The 23913-nt window shown below is 39.8% G+C and overlaps 1 protein-coding gene across 1 annotated transcript in view; it reads right to left on the bottom strand.

Annotated features, from left to right (window-relative positions):
* Nucleotides 1-23228, bottom strand: part of elfn1a (extracellular leucine-rich repeat and fibronectin type III domain containing 1a) — an 82675-nt gene extending 59447 nt beyond the window's left edge. Inside the window, exon 1 of the mRNA XM_004552230.3 lies at nucleotides 22646-23228. The gene's annotated coding sequence lies outside the window, so the exon portion shown is untranslated. The remainder of the gene's footprint in view (nucleotides 1-22645) is intronic.
* Nucleotides 23229-23913: the final 685 nt, after the last annotated feature.

Here is a 23913-nt window from a genome sequence, read left to right as displayed (position 1 = left end):
ATTGTTTAAAATGTTTTAACAAAGTTTAGTGCAGACTTGTTGCAACCACTGTTAGCATTGTTATTTACCTCTGGTAAGGCCTAACAGTGCCAAAGCAATTATCTTCTCTGTAAGGAGCAAAAGAGGAAGTAATGTGATGGGGACTTTCTCAAATATTTTCAAAAAATTGGCAAACAAAATTTGATTTCGGGCATGCATCTGTTGCTATTCCAATTTGTGGTTTTGATTCCAAGTTCTACTGCAGGTGAAACTGTGGTGAACATATGCCAGGAAGGTTATGCTTTTGTAATAAATGCACACATTTGCCCTACTACTGTTTTCAAAGGCCTCTGTGTTGTACTTTATCATATTTCAACTTCTCTGATTTTGAGCATGTTTATTATATAGACTTAAACATGCCCTTCTTCGTCTTTTTTTTTCTCTATATGTGACCATAATTTAAAAAATTCACATCTTGATGTATTCAATAAGACCAAGACTAATGACTGGGACCATAAACTCATCACAAAATGTTTACTGAGGTTTTATATTAGAAGTGTTATTTTCCTATTAAGTTCTATTTTGATCTCTATTTAAAATCAAGGGTGTTGCCCCCATCTGGTGCAGATTTAAGGCACTGTTCTCATTCACAGTGCCATCTTTTGTGTACAGTCTATTATTCTAACCTTGCACTTAATGTCAGCAAAAGATAATTTTATGCATTAAAGGCAAACCTAGAGTATGACTTTAAACATCAAGGCATTTCTTGCATTCTTAATACATAGTAGATGGTATTGTGCACTCTAACTATTGGGAAATGGCCTATTTAAATTTATGTATTTCCTATTTTCCAAAGCAAATGAACAGAATGCCACTTTTCTGCTTGGATAACAGCAGAAATGAGGCATTCTCTTTGGAATTTGCTGTCAACGAGGTGTGGCGAGAGAGATGAGGTTGAATAAAAGCAGACAGATAGCTTAGCAAGAGAGGTTAGAGAAGAGAGAACAAAAACAAGGACTGAAAACAAAGGTTAGAGGAGAGACAAGCAACATAGGCGATAGGGAGAAATGAACAGATGAGGACAGGGAGTGCTGCCAGCCTGGTGTGAGTGCATGTGTGTGGGGCTGGAGGATAATATGGCCACGGTGGCGGAACACACATCTCACATCACACTCAACAGGTGGGTCAACAAGGGGCATCTCAAACAGGCAGGCAGGAGCTTATCTTAATTCTGAGGGAGAGAAAATCCAAGATCCCATCCACACAGACTCTCTGTAATCGATGCTGACAGGTAATTCAGAGCAGTGCATGGGAGAGCTCACAGCTTCCACGACTGGCAGGGCATTTGTGTGGCCTTGGTTGTAACACTATAAGCAATCAAAGTGCTTGGCAGTTCTAATACATGTCCAGATAAACAGATATTTTAGAAGAGTTAAAACCTAATTTAGCAGGGCACCTAATGATGATGAATGTGACCAAAAAGCAAAACGTCAAATTCACGGTAGTTATTTGTCCATCTATTAGTGACAACAGGATTGGTCTCAAATCAAATTACTGATGAAAAAAAGAAGAAACTTTTAGTAGATCTGCATATTATTGTGGTATCATGATAGTCGTTCTTTTTTCATATAGACTTTTAGTGGTGTTCCTTGTCGTGGTTTTGTTATTCACTTATGTGTTACTTTATGTGTTTGCTTTATGTTTAAAATAACCACTGTAATGCATCCTGGTTCATTTTAATTCCTGGCTTTGCTTATTTTTTCTCCATTTTTGTGCGCTACCTGAATTCAATCACTCAGTCAGTCTCCTCTCTCTATATAACCCCCTGCTGCTCCTCATTCAGGAGCTGGATTGTCTTGTTGCTGCAGTCGAGCTTTACAGCCATTTCTAGGTTTGTTTTCTTTTTGTATGACCTTTGTGGCCATTTCCTGGATCTTTTGCTCTTGTGTGATCCTGTTTAATGAAGTAAGGTTCTACCTATACTTTTGGCTTTTCAAACTGTTTTTGGACTTTGCATTTTTGCTGTTCCTTCTTTATTTTGTTTACCTTGCTGAATGCCCCCAATTTTAAGACCTCCAAATTGATATTAAAGTTTTGGATTCTGGATTTTTGCCAAGCACAGGTGTCCGGTTCCTCTCTTCTCTGAAGTGTCACCAACAATTCCTGTCCAGATATGTCATAAACTATGCAATTTTTTTTTTTTTCACAATAAAATGTACTGAAATGCTAAGATTTTGGGAGGTGAATACACAATGAAGTCTTTTGGAATTTAAAATCAGAGATCAAGTTTTAAGCAGCAGAAATTACCTTCTTCTGAAATGTGTTTTCTGAAAGGGGTCATTGGGGAGCCCTCAAAGAAGAGCCCCTACTCCCTCACACTGAAGGAACCAGTTGAGATTGTTGGAGAATCTGCCTAGGTAGCTCCCGGACACCTCCCAGGTGAGGTGTCTTGCCAGGAGGAGGCCCCGAGGCAGATCCAGGACATACTGAAGACATTATGTCTCCTTAAGGACTGTCAACACCTTTGTGTTCTCCCCAGAAGAACTGGAGGAGGTGGCTGAGCGTACAACAGCAAAGATGAATGGATGAATGAATGTGATGGATGAATCAGTATTGGCCAATTGGCAAATAAAGTCTTGAGCTATCCCTCATTTCTTTGTATTTTGTTTCCCAGGAGTCAGGCCATCTTGTAATTTTTAAAGTGATCTTGAACAATAGTTCCTCAGGCTAATAGCATTTAAAAGTTTTTCTCTGGTCATTGTCCATTTTCAGTCCAGTTACCCTTTTTCTTGCCAAAGGCATCTTTTCTCAAGGAATGAACTAGTGTTATGTCTACACTTAACCAGCAAAGAAAGAGCCAATTTTAAATTCTAACTTTAGGCCCTTTGTTACTCTGAAAAATTTGTTTCTCCTTCTTTAGTTGAATCTATTAAAAATACCGCAGATAACACAGTTTCTCAGGGTCACTGGCAAGAAGCCATTCTTAAGAATGGGAAACAGGAAGAAAAGCTGAGGTATGCCTAATCAGACAAGATCTGGACTAAAAAACACCATCAACGCATCTTCAAGAAGCCTGGAGGACTATTACTGAAGAGAGTCCAGGTGGTGCTGAACAATTAAGATGGGCAGCATATTTTCTTTCAAACTCAAGTCTTTTGTGCAATATTGTGTATATATTTATTTTGATTGATTGATTGATTGGTTGGTTTATGTTACATTTTGACAAATTGGCAAATTAAAGTGTTTTCTGTTAATACTTGGTTGTTTTTCTTTTTAAATATATAGACTACTATGAGTCAGCATTTACCCCCATGTAAGTAAATTGGTTTTTTGGAGTTTGCATAATCTGATTAATTCTTATTTAATTTGTATCAGAAAAGCCTCATTCATCACAAGTGTATGTCATGCAAGAAAAAAAAAGAAAGAAAATGAATTATCATAATTAAGGCATCTTGACTGATTCATTCATCTTTCCATTTTCTTAACTGCTTATCCAATTCAGTGTTGTGGGCGGTCAGGGTAGGGACATGCATTTTAGTCAGCCTGACATGCGTTGCTTTGGACTGTCGGTGGAAGACAAGCAGAAGGAAAAGCAAGTGGGCACAAGAAGAACATGCAAAATTCCACAAAGATCACAGCCAACCATGTAAGGTTACTAAGGTAACATTGATATCATTTTTGTGGGTAGCAAGGTGGAGTGGTCAACACTTTCACCTCACTGTCCCCTCACAGCAAGAAGGTCATGGGTTCATGTGTGTGGAGATTGGATGCTTCATTGGTTTCCTCTGGATACCACAGCTTCCTTCCACACTTCAGAGACATGCATTTTAAGTTAACTGAGATTCTCAATTAGCCCCCTCAACCCTGAATTGAATAAGCAGAAGAAAACGGATGGATAATATAATTGTTTTCCGATTCATTCACATGAATATCTGAAAGCTGCTGTGCTTTTCTAATTGGCTTTGATAAACGTTGTTCTGGTCTGATCTGGTGCTTTCTGCATTATCATCTTGCCCAATTTAGCAGTGCAATACAATATTATGCTGCCATAGTATTAATGAGTCTCCCAACATAAACTGCCTAATACATAATGTGACACTTGCTTCCTCTCCCAAGTTTCTCACTCTGTGCTTTTCAACTGTCTGAGTCAATAAAAACAGCATACAAAGGTGAGCAATCCTCCCACTTACCCATTTAAACTAATGTTGTTGTTTTGAAAAATCTCAGATACTGCAGGATATAAAGACCAAATCCAGAGGCCAAAAAACGGAGGAGGGTGTATGTAGGCTAGCAGGGGAAGTGTGATAACACATGGCTTTGTATCCAGAGCACATTAAAAAGAGAAGAGAACTCATGTCTAACTGGTCCCTCAAAGCTGCCATTGGCATCTCTCCAGTTTTGCGAGAGGACTTGTTATGTAATTGCACAAGAGCCTGTTTTCTCATCCTTGTCTATTGCTAAAACCAACACGGCTGGCGGTCATCAAAAGCCCGGCCACTAAAGTAGCAAAAGAAGATGAAAGAAAATGTGCAGACTTTACGATATTTGTGAATGTGTACTCGCAAAGTCTTTAATGTTTCCTTTGAGGCACCGAATAATCCTGAAACTACAATGTCTTGTTTTGAATGTGGGTCACACACAAGCACAGTGACATTCACTCAAAACACCGAGCTGACAGTGCGAGCCAAGCATAAAATATGCTGCATATACTGTATTTTACTATGAGCATAAATTCCAAGTCTCATGAAAAAATAAACATTACGACAGACTACAATGTGTACTTATTCACAAAAACAAAGCATATAATTTACAGTCAGATAGTGCAATCCCTCTTTTCATTTTAAAGCAGAAAAAGCAAAAATCCAGGTGTTAAATCTATCTTATGAACATATTTTACAGTTTTTTCTGCATCCTGAATACTGTATATCATCCATTGCTGGCTGTCTATCTTAATATAAGCAGTCAAGCTCATTCATATGTACTGTGGCAGTTACAAAATGTAAATCTACATCCTGACACAGAGTAATTACTGGATACAGTAAGATGCATATAAATGCAAATGAATCATGACAGGGCAGTTCAGGTTACAGCAGAACCAGACAGCAGGCTTTATATAGAAAAATAGAAAGCAACAAAAGAGAACTAAAAATTCTTCTGAGATATGTATGTATATATATCTGATATATCTGATAGAGATAATAAAAACAATAGATAACTAAGCTTGCTGTGTTTTTAGACTCTCTGTCATCCGTTATAATTTATAATAGACTTCTGATAAAACTTTTGTGCACCTTAGGAAAAGAAAAGAAACACCAAAACAAACAAATAAAAGCTTCTAATGAAAGATGGGACAAAAAGGTCAAAGTCACTTAGTGTCAGGGAGTTCATTTTCACAGGAAACTTAGAAAACACACTCGATCAATAAAACAGAAAGTTCAAAATGGGGCTCTTTTATGAGGGGTTCCTTCATCCTTTTGTGGTTCTGCCTGAGTTGAAACGCTGGCTGCAGTCCGAGCTGCAGGGACGTCAGCCAAGATCGCCTGCAGAACCCAGCTCCTGTTTCTTGGCCTCCAGTCACCGATGCATTCAGCCACAAAAACTGTAAAAGCTTTGACGTACATGCAGGCAAATTTTATTTAATTTTTAAACTATGAGTACATGCTACGATCTTTGTATAGAAGCTGCATCGTCCCTGCTTTGAACATTGTCCACATAAAAGATCTATGCATCACGACTCCCTCAAGCTAATTTCACATGCAGAGCGGTAATTAATGTGGAAAGAGATGAGTATGCTTTGAACTTTGTTCTGCAACGTAGGCCTATTCGCTATGGGGTGCACACATTGTATATAGCTCTCATTATTGCACTGTTGCTTATGTAATATCTTAAGAAGGTATTAGAATCTTAATTAGGCAATAACTGTGTAAATTAAAGTGATTATTTACATTTTTCTGATAATTACAAGCCAGTGTGAAGTGATTGCTTCACCTGTTATCTAGGTTGCTATGCTCAGTGTCTCCAGTCAGAATCAGATGCAGCGTGTATCTTTGTAATCAGGTCATGGCGAACAGGGAATACAGAAAATCCTTCAACAGCAAGAATTATAGAAAATAAAAGATGTGGCATTTTTAATTAAAAGTACAGTGACAATACTGTAGACATAAGCATTTAGCTGTGTAAATCAGATTAGACCGAAAAAGATATAGTTCGTCAGCCTGAACCTTAATAAGAAGGTACAGAGCTCACTACAGTGTGCACTTTTTCCTCATGGACATATCTGCTTCCTCTGATGTGAGTTTATACGCTGGTCAAAATGGATTACTTTTTTTTTTAATCTGGCTCATATCTTAACAGACTATCAAACGAGGCTAAAATTAATTAAAATTTCAGCCTCTTTTATGCCCTGATTATTGTAATTATAATAAACCTAATTTTTGCATTACATGCTAATTTGGGGGTTGTCTCACACACACTTCCAGGAGTATATTTATCACAGAATGAATGGTGTTATTACAAATATGCGTGAACAATTTTGAAAAGTTGATTTTGTTATTGATTTAAATTAAGACCTCTGATCATTGTTGCAGTTACACTGGTTATTATAGTTGGCCTGTTTGATGTAGTAGATCTAAATGAACTGACAAAATCCTCTTGATAATTTGCAAAGATAAAAAAAGAAAAGAAACACTTACAAGCTGATCATCATGTTATCACTGACATTACTGTGACATAACAGATGTACCTCTTTGAAAACTTCCCTGGAGGAGACACTCGAGGTACAACACTGACGAGTTGACAGAGGGACTGTGCCCACAGCAGATAGGATTGAAGTCTGTTCAGGCACACCCCCAGGGCTAATAGGCACTCTGACCCTCAAGGGAAGCCCTGTCCTCGAATAAAACACACAGAATACTCTAGAAAGATTTTGTTCTCAGACTGATTTTTGAAGTTCATCCAGCACTCTGGGGATATTGAAGAGTGGTGACTTCATGGAGCAGGGAGATATATATTTGATATAATTGAATTGTATACTTTTGGACTATATTGTCATGTTTTAAAATTCAGCTAAAGCTCAATTGGCTATCTGGGAATCATTATACAACAGAAGTGCACGCCCTGGTACAATATCGCTTAAATTTCACATAATTCAGAATTGCATTACCTTTGTAAAGTTGACATGCACAATATTTCCTCTTGGTAATAAAAACATTTTCAAATGAAAACTGCCCTCCAGCACACTCCCTCACCCCTCACTCTTAACCCCAACCACTAACATGCAGATTAGAAAACCTGTGATCACTGAACCAAATGTAATGTACAATTATGAAATGACCTGTGAACACTATGTATACTATAGTGACAAAAAGTACTGGGCCACTACACATTACAACTACAGGGCATGCTCTGCCATGAAGCCTCCAGCACACAGTTTCTGTGCTGTTAATGCCGGAGGAGGTTTGGAACTCGTTGTTGAGTCAGTAGACCATTGCTGCCTTTCATATACAGTGCATCCAGCGCTCAGTGACCCCCACTCTTTACACGGTGAGTTTAATTATTTGTAGGGTCTTTACCTCATAGTATAAAGTGCCTGGAGGGGACTGTTGCTGTGATGTTATATAAATGGAACTGAATTGTACTGAACTGAGTTGGTGTCTTTCCTAAATATTGCCAAATCTTAATCATATTGCTTCCAATTCCTTTTGGAAGGGAAGAAATTTCAGCGGCATCCTATTACAGTATCACGCTCAAATTTTGTAAAGCGCTTTACACAACATGTCTCATTCACCCATTCATACACAGATTCAGACAAGCACTTTTTTTCTATGTTTCTATCTAATATTTACGCTCTCTTCAGAAAGTTTTGTCCACATAAGGTAGGTTTTTCACTTTTGGGCTTATAGGCTGTGTCTTTCTATATTAAGGCTACACGTGGAAAAAGAAGTGGAGAAGGAATTGAAAGATCTGCAAGTTTCACCAGTAATCAAGAGGTATGGAATGAGTCATACCTCTAATCCCAGAGACAATGACTGCCTCCTAAATTAAAGCAATGGACAATGCTCCTCTTGCTCAATGAATGGACAATTGGTGAACTGACATTGTATAAAGTTTGCCTTTGTGGACAAAATCCAAAAAATAATTAAATAATAAAGCCAGTTGAATATTGGGTATATTCGTTGTTCAGATAAGATCTGGATCAATTTGTTCTGCTTAAATAGAGTCTGGAGTTGCTGACATGAACCTAGCCAGGACAGTGAAGCAGACAGAGGAGGGAGTGGGATGATTATGAACTGCAAAGGAACAAAAGGCGCTGAGGAGATTATATTTATACTGTAGATGGCATGAAGGCTTGTGGATATACCAAACTACTGAATGACAAGATGAGGCCCCACAAGCTCTGCAGTAGAGGAATAGTCCAACATAATAACAATCCTAAGCACACTGACGGAGTTTTTAAAGAAGAACAAAAGGAGGTCATAGTTTTACCCAGCATGTATTACCAAAATAAAATCCCAAAGTGTGGAAGAACATATCTTATCTATGTATTAATATGTGTAGTATTAACAAGTTTTAATAAAGTTGTCAAATTTGATGTATTTTTGGGAGTTTCTTCCCAGTGCTTTCTCCCCCCAGCATACCTGTTTTCTCTCGGTCTAATACAACAAAAAAACTTGAATTATTTAAATCACCATTTTTTTATGCTCATTCTATGTTATCGCCATATCAATGCAGCAGTGAAGTTTAATTTTAAATTGAAAACAAAATTGTAGAAATGTTGTGTTGAAGATGTGTGGATGGTGGGGTGGGTGCAGTTTTCTCTGTGGTGGGGTTGGGTGGACTGTCCAGGGCTCTGTGGAGCCGGAGGGCGCTACTGCACTGGGCCCCGGTCTGATGGGCCTGGGCCCCCCTTCCCTGGCGGGTCGCGAAGGGTGGGAGTGCCTACTGGGGTCAGCGGGGGAGCTGGCCCCAGGGAGGGGTTATCTGCCCCTCCCTTCCTTCCCTCCCCATCTCCAGCTGCCTCCCTCTTCCTGCTCCTCCACAACCACACACACATGCAGGGCCTTGGAGTGGGGGTATGTCACCAGGGTGCAGAGGAGGCTACCCCCCCCCCCCCCCGTCCCCTTCTGGCTGCCTCTGCCTCAATTTTATCCCACAACTTAGACATTCACATTATTCACACTCTCATTACACATACATATAGGATCTTGGGGGTGGGCACAATCACGGAGTCCAAATTACCATCAGGGTGTATATCTCACCCCTGACGTCGTTGCCCACCTCTCAATTTTAAATACACGTAGACACTGAGGGCTAGCAGGAGGGACTATGCGCTTACCTGCTGCTCTCTGGCAGGTAGCTCCATGCCCTCCTGGGTTTTAATTGCACCTTAGAACACATATGCATCAACACTACAATGAGCGGGTGGAGGGAGGTTTGGAGTCTTCTCCCACCCCCATTCTCTGCGGCCTGCTGGAGCGGGAGGGCTAGTAGGAGGAGTTGGCCGTCCGACTGCGGTCTGGGGTGTGGGGCCTCCCTGCTGCTGCGGAGTCGGGGTGGTCTGCCTCTCCCCACCGCAGGGAAAAGGGTAACACCACCTGGGTCTGGGTGCAATTCCCCCCTCCAGGGGCAAGGGTACCTAGACCCGGTTTGTAGAGTACGCTTGGGGAGTGTGATTGTGTGTACAGCGTCTCTTTATGTCTGTCTCCACGTTGGTTGAGTGTGGAGTGAGTGCATATGAGAGCATGAGGGTGGGAATGGATGTTTGTGTCTGTGTGTGCCTGTATGTCTGTGTCTATATGTCAGGTTGGGTATCAGACGCCACCTCTCTGGGGACACCTCAGGCCCTCCAAGGTTTGGAGGCCTATCTCCACCCACCACCACTTCCCCTGCCGGTGGCGGACTCCCTCAGGTGTCGGTGTGTTGGTGGTTCTTTGTGTCTGGGGGTGGGCGTCCGGGTACACACCGGCTCACTCCTTGGCGGCCGCTTGTCGGGGCCTGGGGCCTGGGGCTCGCTCGGGCCCCTTTGGAGGTGGGGTGCCCCCGGCCTCTTGGCCTGGGGCTCGGTCACTCAGGCACAGCTGGGGGCCGGCGGAGCTCACGGGCGCGTCACTGCAACTCCCCCTGACTTCTGCTCCGCGGCTGCTGGGCGAGCCCTCATCTGGGACTCTCCTCAGCTCTTACTGGAACAGTGGCGCGGCTGCCCCTCTGTTGGTCTTCCATGGTCTCTTGTGTTCTGGGGGCCTCTGGATGTCTGGAGTTTTGATCTCCTCCATACCCGCTTCACACCCTGGAGGACGGGGCTGTGGCCCCCCCACACTCCCTAGCAGATCATTACATGGAGAAACCTTTGGAATGCAAGCATGCTGATCCACACAGGTATGCACACATGGGTATTCACAGACGCGGACTAAAGCTTTCTTGGCTGCTGCCTCAAAGCACACTGTGCGCTGTCTATCTTGCGTGCTGCACAATATCGTTTATTATTTAGTAACTATTGATATCTATGACTAGCTAGTTTATTGTGATGGTGCTTTGTTTTCTCTATTATTATGTTGCTCTTTGTTGTTTGCTGTCTCCTCTGTTTGTTTTTTTTTGTTTGTTTTTTTTCTCTCCATACAGGTGACCCAGGAGTTGTTGTTTTTTTTTTTCTTTTTTTTTTCTCTCTCTTCCCCCCCCTTCTCACCGTCTCTTCTCCCCTTTGGTTTTCTTTCTTTCTCTCCCCCTCTTTCTCTCATTCATTCCCCCTGTCCTATTTATTAAAAAAAAAAAAAAAAAAAAAGACAAAGGATGAACTGAAGCTCTGCCATCACGTAATGTCGCATACTGCTGTTTCTGATGTCATTTAAGAAAAAGAAAAAAAAAAAAAAAAAGAAATGTTGTGTTGAAGCTTTAAACTGTCTCGACACTCTCTGCTGTGCTTCTACAACACACAAATGGTCTTTTTGTTCAGTCTGTCAGCTGAAAACATTCTTAAATAGAAAACATCTTAGGGAAAGGCAGAAATCACTTTACTGAAATTGCTACCCACCAAACGCCACTGTTATTATTTATCTGCTGCAAATTACCGAGCAAAAGATGGCTGATGATAATAATTTGTATTCAACAGTGCGTGCTTGAGTTTTTTGATCAGCATTGCTGAATTTTACCAGCTATAAATGCATTTGGCAGATGTGTGCAAAGACTTGACTGTGGATCTGAATCCACTACTCATGTTGTCTAAGCTCTGGGCTGATAAGTGGATTTCTTATTTAAAGTGTCACTTAACTATAGACTGTAAGAAATAGACAGCAATCTTGAAGTCACCACTGGTATGTCATGGGTGGCATATCAGTCATGTTGAAGTCCTGCTCGAAGCCTTGACTTCAGCATTTTGCCCATTGCACTCTTATTCCTCTTTTTCTTGAAGCTAGATGTCACAACTGAGCGTTAAACTGACTGAAAAACCTGACTGATTGCAATTTACACCAAATTAGGTCTTTTTAAAAAAGTAACATCATATTCTGTTGGTTAAGGCATTGAACTAACAATTGAGGTTACAAATTCATCAGGAAGGTATACTAAGGTTTTAAGTCAAGTGACCAAAAGGTAATTTTTCCATAGTATTTATATTTCTTTTTACAACTACAGTCTCCCCCTGCTGGCCACAGGGAAGAATGCAGTGTTAAAGCACATCTGCATTAGCTGTATTTTTCAGAACAGAATCTGGTCTATTTTTATCTCCAGCCAACTTAGCACAAGTTAAAAGATTGTTTGTTAATGGCTAGTCTAAACATTCAATAAAGTCACTTTTTAAAATGAGAACAATCAAAAGATACCGATTGAAAGTCCAGTTGGTTGAAATTGTTAGTGCTATTTAATTTTTAAAAATCACATATATGATAACAGTTCTTCATTCATATTTAATCGGGTTTTTGAGTCCACATATGAACATGGAGAACAGAACTTAAACTTAAATACAATTTTTGTGACTTTGGTAAATATGTCAGTTATACATTTTTGGAAAGCTAACCCTAGGCACGCCACTAACCATGTCTCAGGCCTGCAATGGTAGAAAAACATGACACACTTTTGAATAAGCAATGCCCAAATATGTGGTAAAATCCCTTGATTGTTCAGTGTCCTACCACACAGGAAAAGATTTTGCAGGGTCAGTTAAGTTGACTGCCCAGCTCCTTCACGTGATCCACGTCGACAGACTGACCTAAACCCAGAGCTTGGGCTCAATCCGGATCTTTTTAAAGTTTGCATATGGAGAAGCACCTTAATGGTGAAGCACTGCTCACATTATGCAAGCCTACTACAAAGGACAGTCATACAAAACACTCACTGCCCCAGTGAATTGGCTTGTTGAGACACCAACAGAAGCTGTACAGAAACACAGTCTGTTAATGTCACCTGCTGTTGACTAAAGGCTCATTTTAACAGCATGTCCTGCAGTCATGCTCTATAGACCCTAACTGTGCATTTTAATCATTGTGCATAACTTTACACAGATTCCAAATGATCTTGCTAAAGAAGTGGGAAAGCATAATTGGCACACAGGCTTTACACATAATCTCCATATTTATTTGAGGAATAACACCTCACAGGTCTGACAATCTGGCACCCAGATCCTTTCTCTCTCTGTGTTCTAGTCTCACAGTGGGTGATCACCAGTCTGAGCTGATTCGGCCTGAAAGGCAGCACTGTTTAATGAGCAATGGAGGGCGTGAGTGAGAAGACAACAGGTGGAGCGTCAGATTGATGCTCTGCAGCTGGGGATGGACCACTTTTCTTGCCAGCTGTCGACCTAGATAATAATCATTAAAAAAGTATGTTTGCAAAAATGTTCATGCTACCAAGGTATTTGTCTGTGATTTCATAGCTGTTGAGAGAAATAACTTATATTCACAAGATGTTGTTCATCTGGCTGTTGTTCAGAGAATTAAGTTCTGAGCATGGCAGTTATCCAGGTAAATATTGATATGTTTCTGATTTGCTGCTGTAAGCAGCAAGGAAGCTGCCAAGAAAGATCTTGCATCCTATCTGAATCATGATCTGTAGTATTTGGTAACAGCACTCTAAAATCTTGGCACAGTACAACACTGACTTCATTGCTCTGGGCACACTGAATATAGAGATTCTTTTTCTTTTTTTTTTTTTTTGGTCCGTTGATGTGGCTTGGTTCAGTTAGCCCACTGTTCTGCCTTTATTTGTTGCTTTGCAATCAACCTACTCTGTAAAGCATAGCAACTGCATTGTTTGATTAGCCATAAAGATAACAACATAAGTGATTAAATGGAATTCTTTACTGTATGAGCCTTAATTAATTTAAAATGTTAGATGTTTTGAGGTCCTTTATGGAAGTCATTGTTTAGAGCACTTACACCAAGGCCTATTCAAGACTTCACTGAGATGACTGTGTAGAAATCAGGCTCTTTGAATAATTTGCATTACATTAAAGCCTTATGATAGTGTCAATGAACAGTAAGTCAAGTATGCGGCGATGCTCTCCAGTATGAGTGTTATGGTACACTGTGGCCTGCTAATGGTGTGAATACTGGCACATTTTTATAAGTAGATGCTAGTATGTTTGCTCCAAGTTTGGAATCAGTTTCTATGGTAACGGTGTCCTATCTTCACTTTCTCTGTGACAATCTGTAGATTTATACAGGATTACAGTTTAAAAATGAACTAACTCTATTCAAGACTGTCAAGAATTACTGTATGATCTAATAGGGAGCCAAGCGATCCGTGACATTGCACAGCTTGTTTGGAACATATCACGCTCTTGAATCATGACAGGGCATGCTCAGGTGAGCAAAACTATTTCCAAGCCTGCAGCATGAATGGTATGCACAAGACAAAAGTGCTTAAAGGTGTTTAAGTACAGATAGGTGTAGCTGTATCTGAGGAAATCTGGGATATTGCACACTTTGCATATCAGTAGCTATCAAAGACATTTTTCTTAATTATTTTTCTCATGAACTGACCTTTGATCTCTACATTACAGCCAACAAGGTCACTCACAGATTGCAAAAGCTAGACATATGGTTGATGAAATTATTGATGAGTCAGTGGCCCTTTTATTTAAAACCTGCTCTTCCCAGCTGGTCTTTAAAGCAGCCATCTTATCATTTGGTGCAGTTAATCTTTGTAGATCCTTTGTGATACTGAAAACTAACTGGTCCCTTGGAACTAAAGTTAGGGACTGATGGTTTGTGAATACCTCAGCTTCTCTTAAACAATGTTTTTTTTTTTTTAGATAGTACTTTGTTAAGTGTCTGTTAAATGTCCTGAAAATAAAAAGAAAGAAGTTCAAGTTTTCTTTTTCTACCACCTTTGAAAAGGCAAGAATACAGAATTTTAATAGAAAAACAGATGCTGGGATTGTTTTGAGATAAAAAGCCTTCTGTTACAACAGCCGCACACTGAGTCAAGAGCCTGTTATGGCAGGAAGTGGAAATTGTCACTTGCAATCACTTTGTGAAATTATTCTTCATTATGAATGAGAATTAAATTTGGAAGCCACAGTGTATCTCTCATAGTATATCTGCAGGAAAACACTCGAGAGGTGAATGTTCAGATCCTTTACTTAAGTAAATTAGCAGCACCCAGCTAAATGAGAACTACTGATACATTAATTTTTAATGACGCTTTTATGGCATCTAGTAGCTCAATAAGGTAGAGCTACATACGGGTGTATTTAAATTCACTGTAAATTGTCCATGCAAAATAAAGTAACCACAATTGTTACGTAAATGCAGTGGTGTTGAAAATCGCAACTTTAAGAAAACATAAAGAACATTAATGTTTTTATATATATGCGTATTTCATAGTTGTTTATCTGATGATTCGCTTCGATTAAGCAAATGCAATACCTTAAAGCGACTGCACTGTTAGTTAGACCCCCTCCAATTAAATCTCCATTCTAGGGGTTCTTCATTTAATTACCTGATTCCCTAATTTTATTTATCTAATCATAATTATTATTCATCTTTGCTCTTACATGTGGTTGCTCTGTTTCTTCCATCAGTGTGTACAAGTGCCTGTTTCACTGCTTGCTTGGCTGAGCAGAGGAAACTACACTGAAGTGACCATAATATTACTTGAGTTAACTCAGTATTTCTATTACTGCAAGTGCAATAAAAGCTTATTTGTTCTAAAATGAAAGAAGAAAACAAATGTCTTTTAGATTTGTCTTGTAGAGAGAGGCTGACAAGGAAAAGATACATTTTTCTCTAAAGTGTATATAATATCAGTTTGAGGTCCATCTGCCCTACGCTCTTAAACGACAGAGAATTGTGCTTGTTAGTTTGCAGTAAACCTTTAAGGAATGCCGGTTGCGATAGGTGACTCAAATGATGTGCTTCCTGTTTTGTTTATATTAACATTTCACCTTCAGGTGACCTTTTAAGGGAAGTGGTAAGAATAGTTATCCAAATAACTAGAAATAATTTTAGCAGGTCAGAAGTTCAGTCACAGTCCTTGAATTCCTATAACACTGTTTGATCGTGACCAAGATAACCTTGTTATCTGGGCCAGCTGGATGTTTGTGGGGGTTGCCCATCACTCATCAAGCACTCACAAGAATTGCAATATGTCCCCAGCATGGCTTTTACTGGGTTGGCTCAATGGGAAGCAATTGACTTGCTCAAATCATCCATCAGACATTTCTACTACAGCCAGTGTGTTTGGCTGTAGTGCTGGAGAAAGAATAAGGAATGACCTTCACACAACATCAAAGTGTAGATGAGTCTGATCACCTGATTGCTCCTTGTCTTCTAGGCTTCACTTCAGATAATTGTTCACTTACAGAAATGTTTGTTCAGCTGGCCAGGGCCAATTGGGGGTACAGAGGGAAAACAACTTGACCACTGGCGCTTTCAGTTAAAAAGTGGAGACACTATACAACATTATGAGCAGCGCAGGTCCTTCACAGTTTGTTTTTGAAATGTGAAGGACAGTTGGAGCATAATTGCGTGTGTTATTTTTAACTCTGTTCTCGTTTTACATTACTTTTCTGAAGGTTTGAAATAGTTTGCAGAAACTGTAAAGGAGGCACAGTTTTCTCTTTGACCTGCCTACAATTAAAAGGCTCATTTTAGAAGAGTTTTGTTTTTATTTTATTATGATAAAATGAAGCACTTATAAATGACTGTTCCCACCTTAATTTCCTTGCTATCATATTCTGCATGAGGAGGTCCTTACTGTTATGTATTTACATAGAAATGTTCTTAGGAATTAACTGCATTGCTTGGGTTGGAAAAAATATGGTAATTCAATCATCAAAGAATTTAAAAAATGAAAAATATAAACATTATATACCAGTATACGCTGGAATAAACTGGTAACTTAAATGTTTTAATAAAAAGTGTTGAAATAAAAAAAATAAAAAAAACATACTTATAAGCCAGGCCCGCACATTTAAATGCTGTCCACAATAAAAAAAAAAAGTAAATAAAAAAGAGACAACACATTTAGCGTTTCATGCTCGTAGAAGCCATTGAACAGGTTAATTACCTCAATTGCATCATTAGTGTACTACTTAAGCTGTTTACAAGCTCAGACCAGAGTTGCTTAACATTCATCGAGAGGAGGGCCATGTTTTGATTATCATGATGTGACTTTTGGCACCCATTAAACTTTTAAGAATTCCCTCACTTTTTGATAAACAGCATTTGCTTTCATGTTAGCATGTGGGAGTGGCTTTATTCACTGAGCATCTGTCGTCTTTAAAGGCGTGTTGGTTTAAATTTCATAATTGATAGGAAACTGCAAACTGCCTAATCATGCTGCATTACCAATCACTGATCTAATCAGAGGCGTCTTTGAGCACTATTTGCAACTGCACAGAAATCGAACTTAATTATCTAAACAGAAGTTGTATGGCTTGAAGCAGATCACAGGAAATCAAGTCTGCAGTATAAATGGCTTCAATTGACTGACTGCACACAACCTTAAATATATTTTCTTATTTGGTGGTCTTAGAAAGTCTTAGATTTTACAGAGCAGCTCCTTGCTTTTTATATTTCCCCAAGGAAGCAATTAATGTGACTGGTGTCCTGACTTCCCAGTGACAGAGATTATGTTTGTGTGCTTTGTACATATATGCCTCTTTCTGTGTAATGGAGTAGCGTACAAGGACCTTTTTTGGTCTGTCATTAAAATAATGGCCAGTGAATGAAGTATCGGTCATTTTAATGATTCTTAAGATGTTTTTAAACTCTAATTCATCTTGTACTTTGCAACAGCATTTCAACTGAAGGTGTTCAGCTTCCATAAAGGAAAATATGTCATTATGTCACCATTGTTAATTCACACCTGGTGGTACATTTACACCCAGTCTGATGAACTTTGGTATTTTATTCATATTAGCTTGCTTTGACTGAGCAGGTAAGAGCAGCACATGTTTAAACAAGTGCATCTGCAGCTGGTTTGTACAAATAACAGCGCTATGATTCATCCTTTCCATCATTAAGCTGCAATATATCATCCTTGTCTTGTTTTTGATATGCACTAAACTGTCTAGCTGTCAGATTCACCTATTTATTTATCAACTCTTTGCCAGACTATATTACAAAAACAAAAGCCTTTTTGCAAAGTAACAAGATCATATTTTGTTTTCAATCTTTCCTGGCATTAGGACAAATTGAATTATCAAGAAATGGAGAAACAAAGCTACCTTTACCACTCTTTTTTTAAATAAATATAGCTAAGCAAATCTATAAAGTATATATTATTGTGCTGTCATGTGCCTTTTGTCTAAAAGTAAGAAAAACATACTGTTTCATTAATAAAGTTATTTTTATGCCATGTATAATCTCTTTGTTTGTGCTGTGTTGCACACAATGCACAGAGGAAATATGTAGCATACCTCACTGAGCTACAGCAGCCAATCATATATATAGATACCTCTATGTCTGTGTACAATGTGTCTACAAATTCTACTTTAGTGGAACATTTCTCAACCTGTCTCCCTGCACTTTATCTACAACGTAAAAGGTCACAAGGTGTTAGAAAAAGCATTAATTGACAGTGATCAGTCCTCTGAAATACGAAATCCTGCAATTTAGAAATGAAACAGACTTGCCGCTTTTAATGGGCTCTCATGTGCAGGATATTCAAGCAGTGGAGTTGCCTGCAGATATGCGTTGTTTTGCATTCTAGGATCTAATTCTTTTGCATAGAAGACAGAAAGTGAACAGCAATGTTCAATTTGCCTCACTCTGCCATTTCAGGATCCTTGTTTACTAAAGGTTTTGTCTATCATAAGGCAGCCAGCAGGTGGTTGAGGAAACTACACAGAAATGTTTCTGGCATTCTCTGATGGATTAATTTTAGTGCACGCCTAAATTAATTATAACTCATTCACACCCTCAAGTGAATCCCTACATCTTTGGGTTGATCCCCACAATCTATCAGTGGTACAGTAACTGATTCCTACTTGCTTGTATGCAGCTGTCTTTTCATTTACATATCCGTAGCGCCGTGGGCTGATCAGTTTTTCAGGGAATATGTAAAAATCCCCATAAATGGCAGTCATCTCATTTCCTGCTAAACTGTAATCAGCATATAAGAAAATAAAAGGTTGAAGAGATAGGAGAGATAATGGTTAAACCTGCCATATTTTTTTTTCCCTTGAAACATGCCTGGAATCCAAAGGGCCATTGCTGCCACTTTCAGTAGCGTCCCCTGAGTAAACTCAAATACATTCTTTCCGGAGATGAGACTGGGCCACGGCTCTGTGAATGTGCAGTTAATGACTCATGAGGTGCTGATTCAAGGTGAAGTTTGCTAATGGTTTTGTCTTCTAGAAGATACTGTCTCCACAAAGGTGCACCCTTATTTTGCATTGGCTAAATAAAAGGTGCCCAAGGGCAGCTGCATTTGAAGGTACAGCAGTTTTTTTTGTTTGTTTGTTTGTTTGTTCAGGGGTTGTTTTTTTCTGTATTTTCAACCTTATCTGCTTGTTACAGCCTTCGTTAGACATTGAGAAATCCTCAACCAATTGCCAACCTTTCCCAATGTCTGTTGTCCTAAGGCATAGCTCTGACAGTGTCATTTATGGTCTTGTCCTTCACCGTCAACAACCTTTCAAAAGTTTTGCCACTGGAAAAAATATCTATCTATCTATCTATCTATCTATCTATCTATCTATCTATCTATCTATCTATCTATCTATCTATCTATCTATCTATCTATCTATCTATCTATCTATCTATCTATCTATCATATAAATGGCTAATAACACTGAAAAAGAATTCTGTAATATAACAGTATCAGAGGTAAAAAAGCAGAAATTGTTTTTTAGATCCAGTATGACTGTACTGTGCATGTGGGGTTTTACCTGTTCATTACTTTGAACACAGTTTTTGTCTTCCTTTCGTTTGTCTTCCCTCTGTGACTAATTTCATGATCCTGCCATTCTTCACCACAGAGGAAAACAAGCCCACCTGAGTGTCACATGGGATACTGCAGATTGAGGTGGTACAACAGCTCTTGTAAAAATGGCAAACACTATTCACAGCACAGGAAGTTTCAGTTTGAGCCTAACGGTTGTGGAGAGCCGTGGAACTGAAATGTGCCATGCTGTTGAACCATATGTTTCACAGCTTTGTCTACAAACCCTGCCTGGCCCCTTTGATTACACTTTACACATTGTTAACCATACAACCAGAGCATCGCTGCCTGAACATACAGTTGGCAAAGCCTGGGTAACTTTTTCAGAACATGACGTCAGTGTGAAAAGAAAAAAAAAATGCACAGCACATGAAACGTTTTGCAGTTTTTCTCTATCTTTCTCTTTGGAAATTGCACTATTTGGCTTTAAAGCTGAGACATATAGACAGGGGACAGACATATTGCCAGTTTAATACCATAAGTAGGATCAGCAATAAAGGAAGAGGGAAAAGAACATTTTATGTCCTTTTAGCCCCTAAATTGCCATAGAAAGTATCAGAACATGCAAGAAGCCATAACTGCCAATGATATACTGTAAAAGTTTCAAATTGCTAAGAATTTTCTGAGATTATAGCAGAAAAAAATGACTTTTTAAAAACGCTTCTTATTGTACAATTGTCTATGACGCTACTACTACTGTATTTACAGAAGGGAACAAATTATAGGAAAGAATACACTGTTTTAGTAGGGTGTTGTGTCAACATGTAAAGCAAAAAGGGCTCCGGTGCACCTTGGCACTGACTCTCTGACTCACTACAACTCTACTAGTGGAAGCAAACATCATTCTTTCAAAAAGCATCCCCTCATTTGGTCTTTTAATAATGTTAATGGGAGCACCGTCTGACGTGTCCATCCAAAATCTTCTGTGGGTGTATAGATGGGAACTAAATTCGTGAATGTGTCGACAATAATACATGATTCATTATTTATACTCATTAAACCACTCAGTAACCCCTTGAACTTTGTGAATAGGGCTATGAAAGAAATGTTTCATCTTACCATGCCAGCAGCATGCCCCCGACGTTATAATAAAGGCACTGGATCCTTTTACTGCAGAGGTCAAGGGTTCAGAGTTTTCCATAGATTTGTCACCTATCCCTATGTGTGCATTCAGGGTACAGTGCTTGCTGGTTTCACAGTCTTTCTCAGATGAATGAAATTGTTTTGTATCAGGATAACTTGGTAACCAAGACTTTTGGATGCCTAGTTCATGCTGTCTACAGTACAGAGCTGTGGAAAACTAATGCGCACTGCCATTTCCATTTAGAAAGGTTGGTCACATTTCCAAAACCACTGTCCCCCTAGGATATCTGTCTTTCTCTCAAACAGCAATTTATCGAACAGGGCAGCCTCGTCTTTTCTACTCCTCATCGCCATGAGAAGCTGTAATTCTCTCTCAGTATCCTCAGCACGATCTCTCTCTTTCTCTCTCCTCCAAAAAGAACCAAGCTAAGGCAACTTGCATACAAAATAGCTGACTCAATCATACAGCTGCATAATCAAGATAAGGGAGACGGGGACAGGAAAAGAGAGATATGAAGGCTAATGCGAGAGATAGCTTTAGCAACAGCAGCAAAACTAAGATGTTTTGAAACACTCCTAACTCCTGCCATAAAAAAATCTTCAAGAAGTAAGACACTTGTTCACACTGATGATAAGGGTTAAGCTGGGTCTGATCATCTTAATGAAATTATTGGAATGAGAGCGAGCATTGACAATCAATACATTGCCCGCAGTTTTGGTGGAATTGGACAGATTGTTTAAGCTTAATATCTTAAATGCTTCCCAGGCTCTAAATACCACTAGGACTGTAGCACCTTATTTAACCAGCAGAGGAATGATACAGCATTCCTACACCTACGTGCACAGTGGAAAACCACAGAATCATATCTATAGCTTCTAATTTCTTTGGTCGTTGTGTGACCGCAGGCGTAGTTTATATTAAACCTGGCATTGTTTCTGCATTTTCAAACCACTATTCCGCAGACTACAGATGCTTATTTGTGCAAACCACTTCAGAGCTGGCTGAATTTATTTGAAAATTAGGTCTTTGCTGAATTAAAAAAGAGAGAAATCAATCCCTATGAAGCCTTGGGCAATTCAAATAAATAAACACGTCTAGAATGCAGTATATAGATTGCATTTCCCAGACAGATGGCAGAGACGCAGCAAAATCCTCAGCTAATCTGTGTGAGACTGAACAGGGCTACACTAAGGACCAGACAGTGTAATAACAACATAGTACTGTATGTTCAGGTCATGCAATGCACTAATCATTTAAGATTGGGCTTTTAAGTTGCCTTAACCATGTCATGACCTCCCTTAATAGTGGCTTGTGAATTGTACGTGTACATTACTGAGACTAGATGTCATTTTGTCACTTTTGTGTAGGGTGTGTTGGCCTGGAGATGTAGGAAGCAGAAGAGGTGCAGTCGAGAGCACGTGTGTGTGTGTGTGTGTGTGTGTGTGTGTGTGTGTGTGTGTGTGTGTGTGTGTGTGCGTGCGTGTGTGTGTGTGTGTGTGTGTGTTTTCTATGCGCACTGTATGTGTTTGCTTAATGTGTTCATTTGACAAAGCAACAGCTAGCCCTCTCTACAGCAGGGTGCAAAGTCAAGTAACAGCAGTATCTTTGTGTAAAATAAAGTGGTTATGTAGAGTCGTGGAGGAACTGTCCGTGGTGCTGAAGCGACATCTCCAGCGGACAGTATTACTGGTGGTTTACAGTTGCAAAGTATCCACTTCACTTTGACTGGAGCTGTAGCAGACTGAATGCTTGCAGAGCAAATGCGCGCGTGGGTTGCGGTTTTTTTTAGTTAATGAAGAAAATAACTTACAAAAGAGGAGAAGAAGAAGAGGAAGGAAAACAAGGAACTTAATGCAGCTGCCGTAATTCGTAACACGAATCGCAGCCCAGACCAAAAAGTGCCCCCATGTCCCGTTTCAGTGCCCGTCAATGTGCTAAGATCTTAAAGAAGCAAATGCAAAATGCTGCGGCGGTAGCGTGCTGTTTTCCAAGTTAAACGGTGCATTTCGAAAGCTCTGTATTCACTTAGTAATATGAGTTATGTTATCTGCATGGCATGTGCACAACAGCTGAACAAAACTCAAATACTAAAACCACTGCTCCTTAATAGAAAACACAAGTGTCAAGTGCAATGCGAGCTCTGTAAAGTCTGCGAAATTAAAGTGCAAAATCGGGCAACAGTGTAACAGTGTAACAGCTTACCTGCTTAACGATCGCAGAGCAAGAGCCTCTTCCCGATACAAAGCTGTCTGCTTACTGTATCTCACCGCGAACACAAGACATATTCAAAGAGACGGGAGATGTTTCTGGCAGATAGTACAAAAATGAAAATAACAAAAGAAAAATCCAGATTTCTGTTTCGGTTTAAAGACGCGCAAAGCAGCAGCTGCCTGCGCCAAGGGTGAGTCTCAAAGATCCATTTAGCGGAGAGTGATTTAATTCAAGGCTGAGCTCCTCTCATTGCTCGCCTTTATGTATGCTGAAGAGACCCGGAGCCTGGCTTGGCTTTTTTTTCCCTCTCTCTTTTTTCTCTCTCTATTACACCGAGAGCTGACACCAGCGTTTAACCACAATAAAAGGAGCCGTGTAGGTAGGCAGAGTAGGTGTGTTATCAGTTGGGAAACGGCGGAGAATAACTGCGACAGGAGCGCGTGTTGATCCTCCAATCTAGCCGAGGTAAAGTTTAAATCTCATAATAAGATTGCCTGTCAGGCTATAAATGGTGGCCGGTTCAACACGGATGCCTGGAGGGTTTTACGGCAACTCCTGCGGCTGAAGTGGAAACTGAAGTGAAGTAAAAACTGAATCGGTTCGACTTAATGAAGACAGTCGGGGGGGGGGGGGGAGTGTCAGTTACGTCACCTGGGCTTTAGAGCTTGGGCAGTCCTATCTATGAGAAAACTTTTTTCCTCTGAGTATGGGCTGCACCAACGCGCTGGAAATGATTTTGAATTGCTCAATTTCACAGTCTGGTTAGGGGTATGTTTAATTTGGTACTGCTTGAAGGGAGACCATTTTCTTCCTCACATAAAGGTCCACTGCTCCAAACAGCAGGCGTGGGAGTTTAATAATCAAAGGAAGTTATTAGCATGACTATTTAATAATACTTGGTGAATATACTTTTAAAAATTTGCATCCGGGGAATACGGCTATGGGTGAGGCTATTGGGTAGGTATAATACACTCCCCCTGGTAACAACAAATAATATCCACCTTTGCCTGTTGTGTTTTCGGTCTTTATGTCCTCTGAAATTCATGGGATTACAGGCGTGGCCCGTGTCAATAGTCAGGCACACTAATCCAAATGAAAACCATTAAGGAGCTCCCTTAGAGTAGTGAAAAATACCCCACTGGGATTGGTAGAAGGTCTGTGAATTTCAGAGTTTTAATAATAAGAAGGCAGCAGAAGGAGGAGCTAAGAAATCTATTGAAGTACCCCATACTTCAGTGAAGAAGTCAGGCCTCAGCTCC

This window comes from Maylandia zebra, linkage group LG4 (genome assembly GCF_041146795.1).
Source record: "Maylandia zebra isolate NMK-2024a linkage group LG4, Mzebra_GT3a, whole genome shotgun sequence".
In the NCBI taxonomy this organism is placed as follows: domain Eukaryota; kingdom Metazoa; phylum Chordata; class Actinopteri; order Cichliformes; family Cichlidae; genus Maylandia; species Maylandia zebra.
This window is presented reverse-complemented; position numbering and strand designations above follow the sequence as displayed.